Source organism: Athene cunicularia, assembly GCF_003259725.1.
Source record: "Athene cunicularia isolate RWA chromosome 3 unlocalized genomic scaffold, athCun1 chr3_part1, whole genome shotgun sequence".
Classification (NCBI taxonomy): Eukaryota; Metazoa; Chordata; class Aves; order Strigiformes; family Strigidae; genus Athene; species Athene cunicularia.
The window spans coordinates 43,169,392-43,188,693 of record NW_020799097.1 but is presented as its reverse complement, the minus strand read 5'-3'; the positions used below and the strand labels follow the sequence as shown (position 1 = coordinate 43,188,693).

The window sequence follows — 19,302 nt, the reverse complement described above, 5'->3', positions numbered from 1 at the left end:
CCCCCCCCCAACTTTTCAGGACAGATGAAGAATAAAAAAATTTCTTTTAATCATTGAAGCTGTATTTGCTTTTCTTCTATATCAGTCAGTGGAGTTAAAAGGTCTTGAAAAACAACCTGTGTGAATATCAGCATGAACTATCTCAATTCAAAAGGAACTCTGTAAGAAACTCATTTTTTTAAATAACAGTGTTTGTATAAATAAGGAAGTTGTAAAGTTGGAGTTAAAAATGGATTCTTAATCATTACTGCAATAATTTCACCCAGAAAACAGACGTCTTACATTTAGTATCCCAGCAAGAGCTTTTTATACCATCTCCAAAAATATATGCTGAAGAGTTTTATTAATTTCTTAAATAAATAAAAATGATTGTTACTGCAAAGAGATAATAAGAATCAAAGCCAGAATAGATTTTAAGTGTTGATAAAAAGTAGATTATACTGACCATACCCAAGCAATTTTCTAAAATTAGCATTAAAGATCTAATTATATCCATGCAAAGCTTTATATTATTTAAAGTAAATATATGTATATTCAGCATAATTCAGTTTCATTTAGCACTCACTATGCATCTATATAAAGAAAAACTACTTCTTTATCCCATGAACACATCTTGACACAATCATAAAAATAATCTTAATTTCCAAGGACTGAAATTTATCATTTTTATTAATACTTGGCAAGTTCTGTAGAATGGACTGTTTATTATGGCTGTAATACATAGAAATCAAATGACACTGAATGCAACAGTTAAGTCCTCTTAAACAGTGTAATAAAAATGACAAATGCCAATGGTGGAATATTTTGGATGGGAATTTGGGGATGGGGGTTTCTTTTGGTTTGGGGGAAAAAAACCCACAACATTTCCTTAATTAGAAAATAGTTTAGAAAGTGATTTTATTCAGATGACATAAACAGTAGATGATCGGGATTTCTTGGAGGACAGATGTTACAGGGGCCTTTTCACTGCCTTTGCAAACAGCCATATATACCAGGGTTGATTCTGCAGTCCCTGTGAAGAAGCAGATGTATTATCCCAGACCTTCCAAGACTATTTTGGGAGCTTGGCATGGTGTTAGTGAAAGACTGTGAGGTTAAAACCTCTCCCTCCATCTCTATTGTCATTTCCTCATGATGGCTCCCCAGCTGATGGATGTAAGCAGAGAAGCCCCCGAGGGCACCCAGGGTGCTGTGCTGGCTGCTGCTGGGTGCTGTGACCCAGAATTATCAGCTTCAAATCAGCAGGGAGTAACAAATCTTTAGGACATCAAGGATTGTTTCTGGATGCTCCAACATATCTGTGATGCTCTGACCTTCCACAAGGCAATTGGGTCGCACAGAGCAATGGAAATGATGCTGTGAAGGTGTTTCCTAGAGGCCTGGTAGTTCTATGTGTGTGCAGGGCTCCCTGAATGGAAGACTGCTAAACTGAAATACCAAGAAGAGTACAAAGCAAAATACACTCCCTTTGATAGTATTTGCCAATGTCTGGAGTAAAATTACATTAACTGCAAACCACAACTAACATTCAAGAAGATAAAATCTTTCAAAATACATATCAAAACTGAAAATTCTCTCTGTTACTCTGAAGTTTGGTCTCCAGCATTAGACTTCTGAATGTGATCCAGTGGCATAAGAACTGGGTCACAAAAGGATGGTAACTCAATGCTCAAAATTCTTCAAGGACTTTCTCAGTCTTGTACCAGAAGTAGAAGGTTGAAATCTATCTGAAAATCTATATTTATCTGCATAGTCAGTTGACAATCCTGCAATAAATATAATAGGTCAAGAGCACAGTGATCCCTGAGTCGTGTAGAGGATGCACTGTTGGGCTATAAACTAGTTGAGTATCACATTAAATGAATGGAGGTTTTATATTTTCAAAATCTATTTGCCAAAAGGAAAAAAAAAAAAAGAGCCTGTGAACCAGGCCACATTTTAATGAGATGGTAACAAAAAACAAAAAAATCAAACACAGTGGGACCTAAAATTCAATAATCTGAATAAAATATGGCAAACCAAAAATTTGCCCGAAAATATAAAGAAACAAATTCCTGTATTTAATATTGCCATGATATCACTAATTCTATAAGTCCTTAGAATGCCATGGTCTAGAAAGTAGTATGGGAATAACATTAAAAATGGAAATTATTATTGTCTGTGGGTATTATCACCAGGAAAAATATGAAAATGTCATTAATTTCTAAATACATCAAGTAGATAGTATATTGAATCAGTTACAGCACAGTGTTGATAATAAACTAGGGATATGCAGATGCTCAGAGTGACAAGTTCCTAAAACAGTAAAAACCACATAAAGCTAAAACTCAGATACCATCCATTGTGATTAATGATAAAGGAAATTACTTAGTAAACATGAAGTGTAAGTGACAGAAATACTACTACCTTTTTTTCTTAGGCAGAACTCAAACAAGAACCTCTCCTGTGAAAGTGGGAAATCATCAGATACACAAGATATTAAACAATACCTTCTTTGTCCATGTGGAGGGCTCAGAACGAATGTTGGCAGTACACTGCCAGGGATTTGAGTATTTTCCAAGTGAAAGCGATAGTCAGAGGAACAATTTCCAGTAAGTGGCATGTGCTCATGTGCAGACCTTTAGCTCTTCATAATGCTGATTTAGCTCTCAAAACTGCAGTAGAAAAGCGTATACCTCTAGTATTCTGCCTCCCCACATTTTTGTTACAGTTGAGCACCCAGTGATTCAGACTGCTTTCTTACATTATTTTCTTAAATTATACTTTGAACCTGCATCCGCTCATGCTTATCAAACTTTCAGCAACTTCTGCAAAAGCAAAATAGAAAACGCATATGAAAATACTTGACCATCTGGGAACATACAGTAGAATAAGTCCAATGAATGAAGCAGTAATATACAAAGAGCAAGACCTAATGAGCAAGTAAAATATGCAGAAAATCAAAGGCCTAGTGTAGAACATTATGGTTGTCAGAAAAAGCAGCTGCACTGGGAAAGCTGCAGCTCATGGCATCAAATCATACTGAGTCAGCATCACCAACTCCCCACAGCCTATCCCATAGCAGAAAGACACAGAACCTAACCAAAGATTCAGGTGTAAGGCTACTTTGTAAAAGATTACAACTATAGCATTAGAGGTTTCCACCTTATTACTCACCCTTATTTATATTTATATACTGGTGAGTAGTCACACTGATCTAAATAGTGCTACCTGCCTAAGTATGTGAACATCAAAGTATGGGAAGTAACTCGGGATTAAGATTCACCAAGGTTAAAATAGTTCAAGTTATATCTCAGAAAGATAATTTCTTAACAGCTCACCCATGAAAGTTACTCTATGTAGGAGTAGAGTGGTGTCATTCCTACTGGCCTTGATTTTTACTACAAGAAGTAAAACTTCTATAAGCTGAAAAAGATTATTTCTGCACAACTTCATAGTTCTCAGAAGGGGTAAAAAAAAAAAAAAATTACTTGAAGGTTTGTCAAATTGTATAAAGAACATGTGTAAGGTAGAAAAGTCTCCTGCCTCATTTCTGAAGCACAAATTTATCTGACTTCAGCGGATTCACCCAATATCATTGTCACTCTGCACAGTCCATTGTAACTGCCCTAGTAGTATAGATTGTTTTGTAGAACTGCCAGAAAAGGTCAAAAAAATTGTAACTGAAGACATATATGAGACTATGAGATGGACTCAAAAATTATGTGATTGGAAGAAAGATATGTGGAGACTTTTAAAATAAGGGTTTTTTTTGTTTTGTTTTTTTTTTTTTTTTTTTTTTTTTTTTTTTTTTGCTATGGGATGTATTTTGAAGCTATAGACTACATTCATGACAGATACACTCATCCTAGAAACTCAGAATGTGGAAACACTTCATCCTACATCATCTTCTGGTTACAGGTATGATTAACTTGATTAACTTCCACCCACCCTCATCACCCTGTCAGTTGAAAGTTATAACTTCTGTGATCCAGCAGTTCAATTGCTCACATTAGTATATGCTCATATACCTTGCTCATAATTTGTTTCAGGCTAAAACATCTAGTCTAACCTAAATACTTTAAATAGTATGTGTTTGCTAACAGAACTGAGAAGACAGTAATATTTAGTAGGTTTAGAAGCTGGAAAGGATTTTGCATAGAAAGTGTACTGTGAATATTCCTAGTTTTCTATCTAATGGCAGTTGAGGTTTTCATGCAGTGTTCTAATTTTGTAAGTTGGAGCATTAAGACAAAAAATTCACAGCACATATCATAAAATAATGAGATTAGGTATCACCAGCATTTCATGTGTCCATAAGCAGTAGGGAAATTAAGCAGTGAATTTTTAAGAGTAAAGTGAATATAAAGATATTGCTGCTAAAAAGCCAATTTTAGTTCCTTTTTTTTGCATGTCTTGTTACATTCAGCCCAAAAGTCCATTGAGGTACTTGTGTATATATAAAAGAATTGAAGTCAACTTTCTGCTCCAAGAAGACAGACTTGGATCTCAAACCTGCTGTCTCCAGGCTCTTCTCCTGGAGCAAAGGCAAGTTAGGGAAGTAGAAAAAGTTCAAATGCTCATGCTAACCTGACAGTTCATGGGAAGGGGCATTCACAATTCTCTCAGCAGATCAACTCTCAACTCACCTCTGCTGAGAATAACAGTGATAAAATAGCTGAGCCCTACGTTTGATTGGCTTAGGATTTCCTTACACATAGAAGGTCTTCTAGATAAAACAACATAGAGCAATCCTTGTGAAAAAGAGTAGTAAACTGAAACAGGAAGCAGTCTCCATCCTAATGTAAAAAGCAAATTTGACAAAGACAAATTTGATTTTACCCAGTCAAAATATGAGACAGTATGTAGCACTAATATTACGTGGTCTAATTTCAATGACATCCATTCAGCTGGCAAAATGATAATAACAACTGCACACTTTCAGAGAAAACTGCAGTTTTATCCTCCATAGCCTTGCAGTTCCAAAAAGAAGTACTGATACGTCATGAACATCTTCAGAAAATTTTCATTGGAATAGTTTTGTGAGCATTTTTTTATTGTGGAATTTATGTTGTGTATCCTTTCACTTCAGCAATAATTAATGGTATGCACTCCTCTACTAGCATTCAGCTTGTATTCATTCACAGAAATTAATGAAAGGACTTTTCTGTAATTAAATTAAGTTGCATTACTACTACTACAGAACTGAGTATCAGTATGTTCTCACTGTTTCCCTGATTGGCATATATTCCTTAATATAGATGTGCATACATATAGAAATGGCAGGACAAAAAGAACAATTGCACTGCTTCTCAGGAGAGCATACATTCTGTAACAGAAAATGGCTTGTACAAGATGTCGCTAAACTTGCTGAATTTTTGTGATGGTTTGTTCAAAACCAAGTCAGAAACTGGAACAAAGTTGTAAACTGGAAGAAACTTGCTAAATATATAGACTATTCTACTGGTCTATTTGTTATAAACACATTTTACATAAATTCGGGTATTGTGCCAGTGAATTAAGCTAGTTTCAGCAGTGTTTCTTAACTGAGTATGCAGTGTTGCATGAACACAGCTGTGCTGCTCCTAGCCCCACAATGGCTTCTGTACTGCCAGCTCAAATATCTCCGTACCATACTTCACTTTCCCAACTGCAGGGGTGGACATCTGGCTCCTTTCCTGATCCCTACACATAGCCCAAGTCAATCACAGGTGATGATGTTGGAAACTGAATGTCTTATATAAATATAATTTATAGTCTTAAATAATACCATCATATTAAAAAAAACAAACCAAACCAAACCAAAACAAAACAAACCAAAACCCCACAACCCAGACATATTCTTAATGGTACTCACTGAAGCTCATTTATAGTCCTGTATAGACCCTCTCCTATATAGAGGGAGAGACTCTAAGAGAGAGGTCCAGAAGATGCAATGAGTTGCCCTCTAGTGATGTCTTTCTCTCTCCTAACTACAGAGGAAGCCTTGAAGGCTAGCATATTGTTTTGTGGCTAAAGTTAAGTGAGAGGAAAGCGACCCATGAGTACATTTTGAACCTCTCCAGGCTCAGAGCTGTGGGTCGATTATAGCATTGCAAGTAGGAGCATGACCTTGAGTGACACAATACTGCTAAAGAATAAGGGAAAATACAGAAGGAGAGGCAAAGGTGCAGATTATTAGTGACCAAAAAAAACCAACAAAACAACAACCCAAAAAACCCCCCAAAACAAAACAAAAAAACAGAGAAAAAATACAGAAACTAAAATACATCGTCATATCTATGCTTAAACCTAAAGTTTCAGGTGGCTTCACATGGAAGCTTAGGCTGTCTTTCAAATTAGTTAAATACTTCGTGGTCAGAGGCACATCTCTAGCTTCACTCACTGCCTTTAAAGAAAACTCAGGGATTTCAGAGTGCAAATATTTAAAGTTAGCTTTCCCAGGCATATTAATGTGCAACCAATCAGTAGTTAAGGATTTGACTAATGGGAAATGATAACCATTCTGGTATATCTACACTTCAGAAAGAAAAGCTAGCCTTTCCAGAATTCAGAAAAAGACAGAGACCCAAGAATAAACTGTAAGATTAAGATATTATGGAATAAATATATTCTAGTCACTGGAATGTAAGTCTAGGCAGAATCTGTCAAAACTGGTCTATCAAAGGATTGCAGGCTACTCATCCAAAAGGAATTATACATGAAGCTATGAAACTACAGAGTATAATTAGAAAAATAATATTTTCCAACTTGTTACAATTTAGATAAAATTTTTGCATGAAAATGCTTTTCTTTGAGTTGGAGTAGGTCATATAATGTTAGTAGCAAAAGGCAACCTAGCTCCTGCCTACCACCAACACATCTGCAGCCATTGACAAAATAATTATCTGGGAAATTCTAATGCTCTTGTCAATTTAATCCTGCTTCAGAAAGGTTTCAGTCTAAACAGGGAGCAATAAGTTTCAAAGGTTTGTTCTCTTCCATTATCCATACTAGAGAAGACTCTGAAATAATATCTACGATGTGATAATGGCTCAAGGAGCATTAGAAAGTATGAATGCCTTATTCAACTTGAATAAATCAGATTTTTAAGGACTTCAACAAAGCTTTTTTAGTACTACAGAAACCTATGTGAGGATTTGCTTTGTAAAATAAAATGTAAAATATAAATTAGATTGAGTTATCATATTAGTACATAGTTGCTTTCAAGGATACAGGAGCAAACATGATTAAAGTCTCTGATGTGAAGACTTAAAACTCTTAAATAGGAAGAGAAAGGACTGGCAAAGTCAAGATCTTTTTGAGTAAATAGTCTGTCAAAAATGAGTATCTATGGGCGAGTGATAGATATTTACTTTCATCTGAAGTATAATTCCTTGAACTAACACATTCTTCTACACCCTTGGACACTAAGTTATTTTATGCCTTTGCCACAGACTTGGATACCTTCTAACAAAAAATGAAGACAAAGTGATAAAGTAGTGTGGTAAAGCTGTATTATTACTCACTGCTCTGTATCTATTATGTGAAAGATTTTCAGTTTCCCAAACTGGATACTAAGCACTTTCTATAAAACATTAAATTTGCTGAAGTTTTCCATTATTGATACCTCTCTGTATTTCTAAATCTTCCTAAGTGTTTTTTTTTAACACCCTAAAATGAAGTATAAAGATAAACTCTATCAAGGGATTTAGTTGCCGCTTTGGACAGTGCCAAGTTGAGCATTCAGACACCATTAACACCTTCCAGCCCTTGTGCAACTGCAGCCCAGTATGTCCAAGCTCCTGGTGCTCATGCGCCAGGTCCCTCAAGCCCTGACCCTGCCAAGGTTCTCGGAGCACAAACTTGCTCGCAAGAAGGAGCAGTCTCACTCGCTGAGAGCACGAATATGTTTTCTAAGAACATGCTTGCCAGAAAAAAAAAAAAAAAAAAAAGGCAGGAAGCAAGACTTTTCTAAACGGCAGGAAATGAAATTTTCTCTTGGGGAACAGACAACCTCACTTCATCTGATCTATAGAGAGTATTAGATTTGAGACTGTCTGCCTCCCAGGAGGTTCTTGTTAAGCAGAAAGTACTTGTTATTTGGCAAGTCAACTTTTTCATTTTCCCCTCTTGGAGCTGCTCAGTTTGCCTTTAAATATTTATTCAGCCAAATAGCAAGCAATTGACTCCTCAGACTAATGTTAGTCCACTCTTCTGTGGAGAAAGGGGGACAGGTTTAAGTTCCTCCTCCATTAGCTATTTAATCAATTATTCAAATTGGCAAAGTTTCAAGAGGAGAAAGTCACTAGCTTCATCCCAAAATAACCATTCAGTTGGTAGTTAGGGCACATTTCTGACCTGAAAGTGCCTGTGAGTGAAATTTTTTTTCCAAATCAGAAGTGTGTGTATGTTTTTTAAAAGGTCATCCACCTAAACGGTAAGTGCTCTAATTACTGGATATTTGGGCATCCATTAGCAGCATGTTCTAATTATTCTGGAGGAAAGGCAGGTCTGTCTTATATGCTTACTTTCAGAGGACAGTAGACACTTTTCCAGTGCTGAAAGCAGATGTCTTTAAGGCGTAGGTTGCACATGTATTACTGTCCCACAACATTTCATTCAAGCTATCCCTCCTTCTGTTTGTTGATTTCTCGGACCCCACTCTTACTCATCTATCACTATTCTTTACACGGGAAGCCTAACTCAGGGTAGAGAACAAGTCCTTATAAACAAAGTACTTGTCAGTTAGGCATTGCAATGCTTGATGGTTGCATCCAAAAAGAAGTTTGAGTACTAAAAGGCAGAGTAATTGATTACTTCACTTTTGGTGTCTTGTCCCTACATTAGATGACACATCCACACTGAAGTGTTTATGAGCTGGACACCATCCCCCAGGAAGGTAAACGGTACAGATTGGGTAGTGGGCAACCTGCACACAGAGCAGAGAGCTATGTAAAGTCACAATACCGAACAGTTATTATTTGATACAGAGGGGAAGGCTAATCACAAAGTCTATTTTAAATTTCACCCAGCCAGAAGTTAAGCACCCTGCTTAGGATTTGAAGGATCTATTAATCCAGGCTTCAGATCATGTTAGCAAAGTAGACATACTTTTCTTTAAATTTATTTTTTTTTATTTTTAGAAACTGGATGGAAGACAAAAAGAAATGGAATAAAGTTTTTCTTCTAAAATAAAAAGACATGTGCTGGTGCTCACCTAATAACATCGTGACTAGATGGGCTGACCAAAATGTTGGCAGTATGGGTTCAGACCTGCTGATTCCCTGCTCTGGCTGTGGCACTGCAACCCACTGCTCCCAGAGACTGTTCTGAAATAAAACACTGGCCACACTTGTAGGAACCATGTCACTACACGGTCAAAATGGGACAATTAAATATTTATTTGCCCATGCAGAAGAGGTGAATGACTCTTTAGCCTAGTGCCTGACAGAGATGCCCAAGGAATGGCTACCTGGTTGCAGTACTTAGACCACGAGCTGGCATGTTGAAAGATTTACACAGTCCTTGAACTTGTTCAGTCTTCAGAAGACTTAAGGACATACACAAAATTTTAAGATTAAAAACTGAGTTAGGAATGGGCAACTCCAAAAACTGAGTTAGAAATGGGCAACTCCAGGGCAAGGTGGTGGTGGAGTTTGCTGTTCAGAGCCTAGGAGACTGTCATCTGACTGGGAGTAGTAGTGTGGGTTTGCAATGAATCCCAATTATCACACATTGGTTGGTTTGCAAAGCAGCCTTGGTATGCATGGGTTAGATTTCTTTGGCATCAAGGTAAACTGGAAGCTCTGCTTACAGTCTGTGACAAATGTACTATAACCTACAGTGGCGACAAAAGGGTCTATGTTAATTAGTCCTTTGAACAGCCTCAGACTACGTAGAGGGTAATAACATTTGGTCCAAGGCACCAAACTAAATCTAGTCCATGGTAAAACACATTGATCACATACCTTAAATATAAGGACCTCAGCACCAGCTGCTTTGATCTACTGGTCTGCTCCTATTGTGATGAATTACTTTCTAATATGGACAAATACATCCAAGTCACATTTCCACTGTCTAAAACTCTTAATGTGTTTAGTTGTAAGTCTGTGTGTGGATTTTGCTCTCAAGCATCACAGATAATTGTTAGTGAAAACTTCAAACTCCCTCTTTTTTTCCCAGGGCAAATAAAACAACTTTGCAATAATTAAGTAAGAAGTGACAACTTGGTAAATGATGCAAAGGAAAAGATGAAAATTAAGAACTGAAATAAAATTAATCCGAGGAACAAAAGGAACAAAGGCAGGAAAAAAGTGTCACAGAAGTTAAGGAAAGATGAGTAATGACTAAGAAAGAACAGACTAGAACAGAAAACAGGTGGTAATGAAGAAGAAGAAAAATACTTATTTTGAAGCAACACTTTGTAGAAAGCTTAAAAAATATACATACCAGTAGATAACATAGTTTACTATCGAGACTGATCAGTAGCTATTTTCTCAAGTCTATGCCAGCCTTTTCTCATTGCTGCTGAAATAGCCTGAGATTATCACATATTACTTCCCTTCATGGCACCAAAATTGTTCTCCATATTTTGGGGAAAATCTGTGCTAAAACAATTTTGTACTGCAGGAGGAGGAATGGTTGGAGCTGGGGACTGGGAACCTAGTGCCTTGGCTTCCATTTCTAGCTGTGTGTCTCTGACCTTTGGAGAGGCATAATTCTGGAGTCATTTTTTATACTTACCTAAAAACTACAGATAATCCATAACCATTACACAGCATTAAGTCCTTACAAAAATGGGGCACAAACATCAAAATGACTTATTCTATAACAACGCAGTGAAAGGAAAAATATTATCTGCATAGTAATGCGAGCAAAAAGAATTACAAATCAGGCCAATCCAACAAAGTTCAAGAAAAGAATTAAATCCATAAATCCACCACAGGGAATTGCTCTATTAGGGGGGAAAAAAAAGAAAAAGCTAACTTTCAAGGAGGAGGATTTTAACCAGGTAGGGTGCCTGAGGAGCTCAGCTGCTATTATGGACCAAGAGGAATAGGAGCATACATACATGTATGTGTATCTCTCTCTCTCTCTCTGTATATTCCTCTATAACTGTGTATATATACTTCAAAAATTATATAGTTAAGTCACAGTGATTCTGTTCAGCAGATTAGACTACTGTGTTTTTATACCTTAACACATAAAGCTGCAGGTTTTCCCAGTAACATCCAGTGAGATATCATATTCTTCCTGGAGATCTAAAGTTGCATGATTTTTTTTTTCAGAGAAGAATGAGAGACAATGATGTTTTTACATCATCACTTCTCTTGGAATTGTGAAAATTTCAAGAAAAAAAAGGGGTTGGGAAATTGAAAAAGGTATATTTTCCAAGCTTCTATTCTGAAATAGCTTTCCACTGTAGTGGGGTTTTTTTTCATTATACAAAAAATTATTTTGGGTTTATCATAATCAGTCTTATAAATTTAACTAGAACTAGATTGTCCTACAAGCAGAATTAATGACTAAAATAACTCCACTTCTTAATATGTAGAAATGTTCAACTTATGTTTTTTATTCCTTTCAGAATAGAAAACTGGCAAAACTGTAAAATTTCCCATTAAAAATGATATTTTCATATAGCTTCATTGCTAACTATGCAACAGACTCATAACATTTTTTCCCCGTGTATCCTAGGTGTTAAGGAAACAGATTTCATTCCTCAGCGATGAACACTGTGGTCACAAAATCATTATTTGAGAAAGTGGGTTGTCTCCACAGCTAGTCTGTTTTGCCTCATAACAAGACTGAGACGAATGTAGTGATGCGAGAGCTAATTAAATTTAGGCTTATTTGAAAGTGTCAAAATGATGTGGGATGAAGAAGCCTATTTTAATAACAGGTAATCTCCCAGTTTCAAGTTGTACTTCTAAGACTGGCATTTGTCTCCACATTTTGTAATCACATTTTATAAACGTGAAAAAAATGTGACTGCTGGTACCTTCTTTGGTTACCCACTGATGTAGTTTGTAGGTTTTGGTCAACTGCTTCTTTCATTTTACTGAATTGAGTTAGCACATTGATATTGTAGTTTATATGTACACACACACTCCAACCATTTTCCTATTTATTTCATTGACTGCATGAAATTAAATTACTCTGAAGCTCATGCTGGATATTATCAACTATGTTAAAATTTCCCGTCCCAAGTTTCATAGCAGTGCTGCTGTGTTTCGCTCCAACATGCAATCAGTTTGGAATTCCTTGCCATTGACAACTGGTACCACTTGTCATGCAAGGCTTAAACTTCTCTTACCTGGAAAGATCTAAAACCCAAATGTAATTATCGTTAACACTTTTATCTCTATGATTGCTTTAACAATATGAATGCTCTCAGCTGCTTGAACTTGCCTGCCCTAGCATACCTGTGGAAAGAAGGCTCTTCATCTCAGTGGGGCTTTCAGGAGACACACTTTAATTAGCTATGTACATTCTAATGGCCAAAATATTTTTAAAGTTATTTTGAAATCTTCTCCTTGCTTTTTCCTTAAATATTCTTTAGTTAGAATCTCAAATACTATCAGCTTGCTGTGAGCAGACACGCAGGCCAGTGCTGGAGATCCAGCAGTTCAAGAAGGCATGTGCAGAGCACCCAGGCTCTGCAAGGTCAAGTAATGGGGAATTTTGGCTGTGTCCCCCAGGAAGACGTGTCCCCCAGGAGGCAGCTGGTCATTCCTATGCTGCTCAGCAAGGGTAGCTGGTAAGCAGCTGGAGACGAGGTGTGGAGACTGGCTGGGAAGTGAAGTTTGACTCCTTCCCTGATCTTCTCCCTTGAGACTCTAGTATCACTGCTAATAATGTAGGAAATCAGTTGTCTCTTAATGTAGGTGGTTGAGGTGAATGTTGTTTTTTGCATTCTCACTTAAAATTCTAATTATTGCAAGTTCTAGAATTAGCAAAGTCATTATTCTCCAAAATGGCATTTGTTGGATATTATTGCATTTTCTCTCTTCATTCATCTAAACAGTGTTGCTTAAAAACTCTTTTTTAAGTCTGGTAGTTGCAAGAAACTAATTAGCATTTGTGTCAGAGCAAGCTTACTTTGTTATACTTAAACATTGGCCTTTAAACTATGGATATTTAGAACTGCTGAATAATAGTCTTAAGCAGTTAGTCTGTGAAAATCTTGTATTGCCAGTTAAAATAAATCGTAAAATTGGTATAGCCTAGGTTGATAGCCTTGGCTGTTTAGCTGATAAATTTTATTCCAAACCTAACAATACAGACAATAATAATAACTTGATTGCTTTCTAAGTGTAGTTGGATGATCTCCCACTCCATTTATATACAATATTCAGCATCAGTGACCATAAAATATTTCCCATTTCAAATCCTTAATTTCAAAAGTTTACAATTTTCCATTTTCCAAATTAAATTAGGGATCTTTTATTACTGACCCATCCTAATGCCACTTCTAATTTCAAAGTATGAATTATTTCTATGGAAAAATATTTCTGATGGAGAATTCCAAATCAAGTTCTACCACCAGTTCTACCCTCTCCCTCTAAGCCAAGACTCCCACAGCTTTGCCAAAGAATAGCTAGGACTCAATTCTGACAGTCAGAGTACTTGTGTCATGAGTAACTTAATGTACTCTATCAGCCAATTTATTGGAATACACACATTCCTAAAGCTCTTCATATACTCAAATGATTTCAGGATTGATGGCTTCATTCAGCATAACCTTAATTTTGAGGAAGGTATTTCTTCTTCTGTAGTTTAAGCCAATGGAAAACTTCACTGAAATCCTATTCTGTCAGAATATGCAGTTCTACTGAAATCACAGTGCTCCACAAAATTGAATCTTGCTTTAGTTCAAAAGACAAACCTCAGTAAAAGACTTTTTTTTTTTTTTTTTTTTTTTTTTTCTGATATGTTGGAACATGTATTACAATATTTTATATTTCAGTCTATCCAAAACAAATTGGGGAAGAAACTTGTCGCTTGAGGAGTTCTAATTTTGCCTCTTTCATTTCAAAAGGAGATATTTGTAGTTTCAAACATCTCTGAAATGTCACCCTGAGAAGTAGAGAAAACTGGTTTTGTTGATTTATGAGCCTGCTTCACCCCGTGATGTCTGGCATGGTCTACTTGCCACCTGCATCCATCTGTCCTTGGTTAGTAATCTGCTTTGGGTACTGCTGTTGGTACCTGACTTCCTAAGATGTGGTGACTCATCCGAAGAAAGTCTTTGAACATACAGAGAGTTAATACTGCTTAATTATTTAGAAGCTATTTAAAAATATTTTGAACTCCTACCCAGTATCTCCATCTGGGGTGAAGCAAACTGGTGAAAAAAACTTCAGGAGAAACTGTGGGGAAATGTAAAGACAGAAATGTAACCATGACGCTTAGTGAGTACTTTATTGTAAGTACTAGCAGTTTTCAATCAAAGTAGTTTAAAATCTCCAATTTCAATCGTAGTTCAAAGCAATAAGAAAGACACCATGTATTAGATTACTCTGATCATGGGCTATATTTATGCTTTTTAGCTATTTTCTTAAAGAATAATTGAACATCAGCCACTCTTAACCAGTAAAGCACACTAATCAACAAATATAAGCATTATACAAAATTTGATACTGTTTTTTGCTAACTGCAAACAAGCCTGCATCCGTCATGTGCTCAGATTTTTAATTTGTGCATTTTAATATGAAAAATTACAATTAATGTTTTAATGTTAGCTAGATGATTTAGAGTGGAATTTGATCTACAATTAAAGTCCAGAAAATATTTTCTAGGATTGTTTTATCAGGTAAATAAAACAATAATAAAAGTGATAGATAAATCAAAATTTAAAAATACATTCCATATTTAAAATAAACCCACACTCATTTTCTAAATAAAAAATAATAATTTTGAATGAAGTATATGTTTTACATCATTCTGTCCTTTGAAGTTTAGACCTTATAGATCCCCATCTCTCACTTCCATTCTGACACCGAAATGGGAAAACAAGTTTTCCTGCAATTTAAGTTCTAACACATTTTCTCAGTTTGAATCTGCTTTAGCTGCTGTCCTGGATAAACTAAAAGGAAGAAGACATCTGCAGAAAAAAACAAGAGACCTTTGAACAGCTGGAGTATCACTTAAATATTCATTTCAGTGTTCAGTTGGTGGCTTCCCTTAGTTCAGTAGCTTTACTTACATAGTAGATTTACATTGTATTATAAACCAGTCACAATAGCTTTAAGCTGATTTTTTTTTTTCCAAAAAAAGTAATGGCCGTAATTTATACAAAATAAGCCATTATACATAAAAATCTATTATGAATAATAGATTCTTATTTTTTACTTATTTCATTTGTTTTCTGACATTTTCTGCTGCTGAGTGGCAGACATTAGGGGTATAAAACCACATCCCCAACATAAGCATCGGAATGTTTTAATTTAGACAGGTATGGGAGTTCATGGTTAAACCACTGTCTACTCAAAAGACAAAATGTAGCATTGTGTGGTAATGAAATATGAGCAAGTATGAGGCTGCTCGTGGTTTATATATGTATTGCAGAACCAAATATCTGCCAACATAGGATTAACAGTCTCCCTATAAAATGTAAAAAAAAAAAAAGAGAGCTTTTTTTAAACAAAAGAAAAATATTTGTGTGTTATTAATTCCTTTCTCTCTGCTCCAGTTTGTGAAATACAAATATACATTTTCAGTAAGATATCCTTGAAGGACTAAATGTCTCTGGGGACTGGTAATCACATTTTTGGAGCCTTTCACCTCTAGTTCACTGATTCAAATACAGCCAACATGCAGTAGTGATGGAAAATCATTGCGATTTGAAAGCTGGTTTGTGGCCTGTGTGAAATGAACTGGTTGTTTCACTCCATTTCTTAAGGGATCTGGAAAATGCACTTGGCACTTTTGAAGGCACCATTGCTGAGAATGCTGAGCTCCTTGCGGGATCCAGCCAGATCCCTGTAAAGCCTCAAAATGGGGCTGGTTACTCTGGGGATGGCAGAGGCTGAGGCTAACAAATAAAATCCCATTCCAGGCAGGTTTCCTCTGTACGCTGACCACTTGGAGCAAAGAGGTCCTCAGTGGGAAAATATTTTCTTCATGTCGAGTACCCAGTCAAGCCAGGCTGCAACAGCAACTCAGTGTGGGGTCACTGCATTGCACTGCTACTTTCTATGCTCCATAAATTCTGGGTAAAAACAGAGTTTTCATTTTCCATTTCTGCCAATCTGGTACTTTTCATTAGCATTATATATACTTAATTTAGGAGGAAAAACTGCAGAAAGACACCACAGAAATTACAGTTCTTTGAGGGTAAAAGTGCGTTAGTGCCTTCTTTTACACAGAGGTATGTACCTAGTTAGGAACAGTTAATAAATTGTCCCTTGTCAAGATCATACCTACTATATTCTAGAAAACCTATCTGACAACAGTTTTTCTCATTAGCTACAAATTACCTCAGTTCTATGTTTCCCAGTGAAGACTTTAAATTGTCTCTTTTACAAGTTCATTTTCTTCACATTAGGGACTTTTCTTCACAAGAGGTATATCTCTTTTTAAGAAAATGTAGCATACAAAAATACATCATTTTTTCTGAACATTTAATATGTTGTATTACGAGCCTCCTCAGAGGAAAGGAAGGTCTATCTTCATTAACAACTAAATATAAAGTGGAGAAATTAAAACATTCAGATGTCATGTTAGCTATATACATTGTCTTCTATGATGTCACATTTGATTTTCTTTTTTTATGACTTTGACAGCATCATATTAAAAATTTGATTGCACAATGACAGTAGAGGCTTTGAATTATTCAGTTTATGAGTGCACTCTTGCAGGAAGACTATTTTGTACTTCTTGCCATTTCTGAAAAAATGACATTTAAAAACATGTAAAAGGAAAGGGAATATGATTGCTAATAACTAATTAATAACTCAAGCTTGGCAAAGGTAACCTCATTTTAATAGTATAGCACACAAATTAAAACCAGATTAAATATAACATGCAACGTGTTTCGAAAGTCACTTGAAACATAATTCTCAGGGTGACATTTTGGCCCCAGTGAAATCAATGGCAAGACTCCAGTGGAGCCAGCACTTCCTCCTAACCAAAGAAATCCCATACATTTCCAATCTGGTTTCAGTAACTATCTGTCAGAATTCTTGTGGTACTTAATTAAATTAGCTTTAATTTTTCCCTTCTCTTAGAATCTGCTCCAGCTATTAATGCTTAGTGAAGTCACTGGGCTTTTTTCCATTCGACTCCCATAAGGGAGTCAGAACTCTTGGGTAATTTTTGCAATACTCTTTACAGGTTTATACTGTGTATTTTCCTGTGATAACTGGTTTTGCCAGTTTTTTTTTGTTTTGTTTTGTTTTTTTGGTTTTTTTTGTTTTTTTTTTTTTTTCCATTTTACCTCTGTCTAATGCTAAATAAGTGCAATCTGTTGGCGCATTTGTATCAAACAACTTGAGCTGTAGCCCTTTTCAGAGTGACCAAATTTGTCTTTCTTCATTACAATTTAAGGTTATTTTTAAATCACTAAGGATATTTTTAAATCACTAAATTTGGAAACATCTGCTCCCCAGCTTGATTAAATTCAGCTAGTCCTTTCATATCAGAACCATAAAACAAATAATGCCATTTTAAGAAACATGCTATTATCACCATGCAAAATGAAATTTTAATGGTATCAGATATGAAAATATCATTCAAAGTAAAACCTTTTTCCCAGTAAACATGACTATTGTTTAGCTAGTTGGTCCCAGTAAAACTGCCCCTAGCTATACATACATTATTCTTTCTCGCAAGGTTTATCTCAGCTGAGCTGTCTGGTCAGGGAAGAACTATAGGCTTGACTACAACTTGAAAGGGTAAAGCGTGAAATATTCCATACAAGACATGAATAAATCCTTCCAGGTATGGCAATGGGGAAAAAATACAAATGATCTTTTCATGTGCTGGTTCCTCAAAAATGGTTAGCAGAGATGTCTTTGATTCTGCTTACAGCAGTGCCTGGGGAGAATCCCATACTGATTTAGCTGGGATCAGAATCATGACCACAGTTATACCAGAAATGTGCTGGTATGCCCTCAGAAATATCCGAGGTTTATTCAAGAGTTTAGTTTGTAATTAAAAATATATTTTTTGCTGTTCATCAGCTCTCTTCCAATATCTCTCTGTTCCAATTCGAAGATGACAAGAGTGCCTGTTTTCATTATAAGCAATGAAAATTAGTTACGGATCACTTACACTACATTATTTTAGTTCACCTATTTAACCTGAATCTAGTCTGTTTCAACACATGAATCATCCTGGGACAGCATTTTTTCATTCTTAAATGAACCATTGCACACTCGTGTTGCTTTTCTACTGATAAGCCAAATTTATTTGAAAATGTACAATTGGACACAAGATACGACAATTCAGTAAAATTTCATCCTGCAATATCAATATCAGTCTGCAAATATTTGCTGGAAATAAAAATGGGAGCCTCCAGAACAAAACCCTTCTGTCCTTATCATTTACTGCTCAACCTCTACTCAAGCAAACTTCAGCTGAAGACAACAAATGGTACCTATAGAAGCACAGATTAAGAACTGCATAATAATATAGCCCTCTACTGATTTAATGTGTTTTTAACATCCACCCTCAGAAAAGGCTTCACAGTTTAAACACTGTGTCCAAAAAACCACTATTGATTAAACCGAAATCAGAATCAGAGTGTTCCCCTTACAACTCTTTGTGGTTTGACTGAGAACAGGGTGACCATTACAGGTGACAGAGAAACTTATTTCCATAATAACCTTTAAATCATATTGTTTCAGACTGCAACCAGCTGTGGCAGTTAAGATGTGATGAAATCTTTCTGATGAGTCTTATGCAGATTCGTCTCTGTATCGCAAGAAGAAAACTCATCATCTTGTACAGAAAATCTAAATCTACAGAATTACAGGCTTTCCCCTCCCACAAATGTGTGTTGTACGCAGAAGTGCTTGAAACCCTTTACCCAGTGTAATGCAGGACTAAGATGTCTTCTGTAAGTGAGATACTATGAAAAAGTAGAAGTGAAACACATGAAAATCACAAAGCCAAGCAAAAACTCCAACAAAATTTAACAAAAAGCAGGAATTATGGAAAAAAAATGTTTTCCCCCAGCCTCCTTCAGTCTTAAGTGTTATCACAGCACCAGCTTCTGGAGAAGGGAGTGAAGATTTAGTGTGAATCTTATATTCGTACTTGTTGGCTATTTGGCAAAAAGGCAAGAGGTTGCTCTTTTTTTTTTTTTTTTTTTTTTTTTTTTTTTTTTTTTTTTTT

General features: G+C 35.9%; 1 protein-coding gene across 1 annotated transcript in view; it reads right to left on the bottom strand.

The window, feature by feature from the left end:
- The window catches only part of FUT9 (fucosyltransferase 9), a 111,868-nt gene that overhangs the window by 91,793 nt on the left and 773 nt on the right, over window positions 1-19,302 (bottom strand). The gene's annotated exons all lie outside the window — the stretch shown is intronic.